Consider the following 5,660-nt stretch of genomic DNA (forward strand, 5'->3'; position numbering starts at 1 on the left):
TGAACAGGGCTGGCTGCCTTCCATGTTGTCCCGCCTCTATTTCTCATCTGGTTCCGAGAATCAATTGTTCTGCGTTAAGTGGATGGAGGGACTTTCCTAACCTCCTATCTGTGCTCGTAACTAGACGCAGTGGAGCCTGCAACAATGGCTTTCTATTTAGAATCAGAAATCAGGCTTTGCGATGGCCTTCTCCGAAGAGGAGGGAGAGAACGGATGGTGATCTATTTGTGGAAAGACTATAGGGAGAATGTAACAATTCTAATTCTTTCAAACTCCAATAGGCTGCTTTCCTTTATTAATAGCATACTCTGCTGGTGTAAAAGCACATCCTCAACTCCCCAAATTTGAATTATTCAACTGGACTCCTAAGTGGGAAATGCTGGAGTGTAAGAGTAACTGGCAAGCCTGCAGAGGTTTCTAGAGATAAGGCAAATGAGTAAAGCATATTGTTCATGTAAAATATTAAAGTGTTACAAATTAGGCTAAAGTCCCCTTTGACCAACCTCTGCTCCAGCCTCATCCCTCACTGTCCTCCCCAAAGCCTCTAGCAGCCATCAGACTGCAGCCACTCCCTGCGGTGAGCCCTGAGGAAACTCAGGATGTGAAAATACAGGATACTGGCCCCAGAGAGCGGGAGGTGCAGATCAAAGGAATGATTTCAGTGAGCCCAGACTCTTGCATCTTCCGATACAGAGAAAAGTACTGAATTCCTTAACTTGAGATATCTGGTTTTCTTTATTTAACAGCAATCTTTTGATGTTCCAGATTACCTGCCCTTTGTTGCAAAACTCCTATATATCCTGGCTCCTCCCCTCGCTTCCTCAGAGCATTATTTCAGAGTTATCTGAAAAATGGTCTCCCAGGCTACAGCCCTCATTTTGTCCCAAATAAGACATAACTTGCAACTCTCACGTTGTGCATTTTCTTGTCAACACTATCATTCTTCTACATATATTTCCAGAACTTTTTTCTATACCCGTTTAGAAAATGCATACTCGTGTTTTGTGTTCATCTACCTAGATGTATTGCTCACGTGGTTTCAAAATTAGTTTTCTAAAAGCCTGAAGGTGGAAAATGACGAGAACACTGAGTACGTTTTGCAGCAGAAATAGGAAGCTCTTCATATTCTGTAAATAGAGCATTTGTCCACTTAACCTTGGATTTTCCTTCCATGCTCAGGAAGGTGTGAAAGGACAAGTTGATCCTGTATTTTCCTGTTGGGTTCCTTACTTGCTTCTGGCAATTGCTGCTAGATTCCTCACCGCACACATCTGACAGGGGTAAACAGAGGGAGAAACCCAAGGATGGTCAGGGCTGTCACCCATTCTGCCCATACAGAGGTGGAGAACCCTCTCCCCACCAGCTGCTGGAGGGATGCTGGCTGCTGGGTCTCCAGACATTTGCACATACAATTTTGGTAAGGAAAACCTGCCTCAGCCCAAGAATGATAGCATTGTCTCCATGGCTTTCTTAGATCTCCACTTTAATGGTGACATTGTGCAAGTTCTCATGTCTTTTATTTTAACCAGAAAACACAGAGTTTAAAAGCCTTGCAGATAGTGGCTTTCCATCAAGATAGACAAGCAGGCTTGTTAGATAACTCATAGACTGGAAACATTTAAGTGACTTATTAATAAATTTAACAATAAAGATTTCTTCACTTGGATGATAAAGCACACCATTTGAGCACTTTTGAGTTCTCTTGCACTTCCTTTGGCCCCGAAGAGTATTAACACTCACAGCGTAAAACTTAGAAAGTCAGAATGCATTTTCATGTCACCTGTTGCCAAGGATCAGCTCTCTGGCTGAATTAACCACTGATTCTTATTCTGCTTTCTTAAAGTGACAAGCTAATATAACCTGTGATAATTTCATTAGAGGGCAAGCTAAGGACACATCACCCTCCCCTCTTTATTTCCACATGGCACTCAGAGTCCATTTCGGTTATTGTCAAATATTACAAAAGCTTCTCCTGCTTTCATTGCAAAGGCAAATGACAAATTGCTTTGAGGGTCGGGTTTTATGAAGATGATAAAATCCCCTAATAGGTTTCAGGTGCTTCTTTGCCACCAATCATGAGGCCATCTTGAGGTCACTGCACGGATATTATCATAGCTCAGTGATATTGATACGACAGGTGGGCCTGATGTTTTGCTTCTATATCTCTTTTAAAGTCTCTCCCTTGAAATTTTGAGGTCTTAGAGACTGAGATCTGCTATACAAAGGGAAACTGACTTTGCCTTCCAAGCTTCCGCAAAGATTCCATTTCTGGTGTGACCGTATAATCTTCAAGAGCAATTTTCCCTGCCTCCTCTTTGTGCTGTGAAGCAATGCATCTCTGCTTAGCACCAAGCATGATTCCTCATCAAAGCCTGGATGTTGCCTGATGACAGTATCCCAGTCACCTGACAAAAGCAGCATCGGCTTTGGGTATCAGACAGTCTTTTGATTCCCTGGAGCTGCTCCAGGTGGTCAAAAGACTGTCTGATACCCAAAGACATGCTGTGAGTGAGTGAGTGTGGAGACAATACTACAGATTCTGGAATCTGAGGTCCAATCTGATGTGGCAGCATCAGAAAAACATATTTGAAAAGAGAGAGGAGTGTACTATTCTGAAAGAACATTTTCTATGCCAGTCTTATAAATGGCAAGGTATCCATTACACTCAACTGTAAGTTTTGCTTAATTTTTAAAGCCTCATATTAAAATGTTCAAGGTTTATATTCAAATAGTTATTTCCAGAGGACTGTAAGCCCAATGAGTGAAGGAAACAGGCTTGGTGTTCCCTTTATCATGCCTCAAAGTGACAGCGTACTCAGCGGGTGCCTCAGGAACATCTCAGAGACATAAATAGCGGAACTCTGCTAATGCTGCTGTCACACTCAGAAAACCAAGGAGAGGCCGTGTTGCAGTACCTCCAGGAACACCATCCTCACCCTGGGATTCTCCGGCTCCTTCTGGGCAGAATATCACTCTCATCCTCTGTTCCCCCCCACCCACCCCACCTCCTGCTTAGGGGAAGAATGAGCACCCTGTTCCCAGCAGCTTTCTCTAAGTGGCTGCCGACAGCCCCTCTCCGCTGTCTACAGCCAACGGGGACCGGGATTGTGGGTCTCCACGCAGGCCCCAGGCCACATCCCATCAGGAGCTGAGTCTCAACCAAGCCCAACCAAAGGGACTCCACATAACGTCACTTATTTGTCTGGTGTGGTTTCCTCTTCTGAAGAAAAGGTCTTTCAGTTGTTTCAGCCTGCCTTTTAACCACAGCTTCCCCATGACCAGAAGGCTATTACATGCTGTTATATTATAGACGATTGCACAAGTCAAGGGCAACACTGCATCAGTTTCAAATAGGACTGCTCTCAGATTTGAGCCCCTGAACCTTCTAGCTAGGTGGCCCCAGGAAAATTCTCAACCTCTCTAGTGCTCCATTTCTTTATCAGCAAGGAGATGATGGTGTTGATGATGACAGTGAGGATGTGATATCTTTTTATATGGCTCTTTGTTGTATTAAAGGAAATAATACAAGCAAAGCACTTAGTAATATTTAGCAATATCGAAATCTCCCAATAGGTAGTAACAATTATTAAATTTTCTTTTCCAACTTCCGTGATCTTTCGTGTATGCTGTAATACATAGTATATATTTTTGTCTTTTTTTTCAAATTATTAAAAAATGCTAGACAATAGGCTGATAGCTCATTTGTCCATCATCCAAATACTAAACAGACCTCCGTGAAACAGATTAGTTGTATGTGTCCCACGAATGGAGAAAGCAGTAAACGAGGAGAAAATATCCTGTCAGAAATGCAGGATATTTTTTAAAGTGACTTCTATGATGAGGCCTGAGTATTACCAGGCTGTTCTCAGCATGGTCTTCCTCAGTATTACACAGTAAGAATTAATATTCAGAAAGGTAACCCTGCGCTACAAGATATGTATCAGTGAGAAAAAGATCCAATTATTTTAAGATGATATTTTAAGGCAGCAATATCTCTGAAGATTTTCTGTATTATGTATGCAAAGGAAAGGGAGTTCTGGTGACCCCCAAATTCAGTAAGCCATAACACCCCATTTCCCAAGGTTTTGTTTAATCCTGATGTCCTGAACTGAGTGAAGGACATTTGTGGATTGGAAGATTCCTGGCTGCGTGTGGTTGAACGAGTGTACACCACGTTTCTTTTTTCTGTCCTCCTCCAAGACCATGTCGTTAGTGATTATCTCTGGCTTAGGCCTTGAAGTAAAGCACAGAAAATGCATAATCAGAAGATAAGATTCCACTGAAAGCATTTTTTTTTTCATACTACTACACGAACCCTGAAAATACTTCTATGAGGCAAATATTAATATGCAGAAATTACTAATTCTGTTGTTAGAGAAATGAAGGACAGTAAGCAGTTGAAAGGCCACCTGAACTTCACAATAGTAGCTACTCTTCTCCAGCTAATTCATACCAGTATTTAGGTCTGTGGATCCCCCAATCACCTACCACATTGCCTTTGAAGACTTGTGAAAACCTGCAGTTCTGACTTCCCTTTAACCTGAATTTCACTGATTTGGGGGAGGATGACCATTTGGGGAGGGCTGTACTCTGTCTCCTGGCTGGAGGCACAGTAGCCCATTCACTGCACGAGTCTCTGAGTGACTCATAATGCAGCTGCAGATTTATGGCCAGTTGATGGATTTAGGGGCTGTTGGCTCTTTTGTTGAATTTCATATTAATAAAGAAGGGGGCTCTGTAAAAACTTACTGTTGCACGGAGGGAATGCATGAAGCATCACAGAGCAAGGATTATGATGTCTTTACAACGAAGAAGTAGGGTAGAACCATGCCTTCTTTCATCAGGTTCTGCAGTCTTAAAAGCAAGTAAGCTCTGAGGGAATTTACCCATAAAATTGGCAGGACAAACTAAACTCCAGCAATTATATATAAACTCCTGTTTTCCTCTTACCACCAAGAAGTTACTTTTACTGCCAAGACATAACGTGGTTTGTTTTTTTTTTTTTAAAGATCAGACATAAACACTCCAAGGTTGAATTCTGGCAAGTTCCCTTCTTGTCCAAGTTCTTAATTTATGGCAACATGCAGCATAAACATCAGTTTTCAGCTACCTAAGAGAAATCAAATCCTGGTTATGTAATATAACAGCATAAAGCTCTGAAAGAACACCCAAACTTGTAAAGGAGGGGACCCATTCCTCTTTTTTATGGAAAATCTCCTCTGGCATTAGGAGCTAATCAGGCTCTCAATGTACAAAACTGACTGTGAGATGCCAGGGAACAAGCATTCGCATTTGCTGTCCATCTGCTATGTTTTAGCCACAACGTATATCTTATTTCACTTATTGACACAACAGTGCCTCAAGGTATGATTTCACTCCATCATACAGGTGAGGAAAGTAAGACCAGCAGAGATTAAGTAACAATCTCATTAGGGTCACCTCAAGAAACTGTGGTGGGCAGGATTCTGAAAATGCCTCCTAAGATTCTATGGCCCTAAACCTCGGAACATGGCAATACATATACACAGGTGTATGTGTATATATATATATATATAATGAGATATCACTCCCATGATTATGTTATACCACATAGCTCAGCTGACCTTAAAATATGGAGATTATTCATGGACTTGATTTAATCACATAAATCCTTACAAGCA

This window comes from Hippopotamus amphibius, chromosome 6 (genome assembly GCF_030028045.1).
Source record: "Hippopotamus amphibius kiboko isolate mHipAmp2 chromosome 6, mHipAmp2.hap2, whole genome shotgun sequence".
Lineage (NCBI taxonomy): Eukaryota > Metazoa > Chordata > Mammalia > Artiodactyla > Hippopotamidae > Hippopotamus > Hippopotamus amphibius.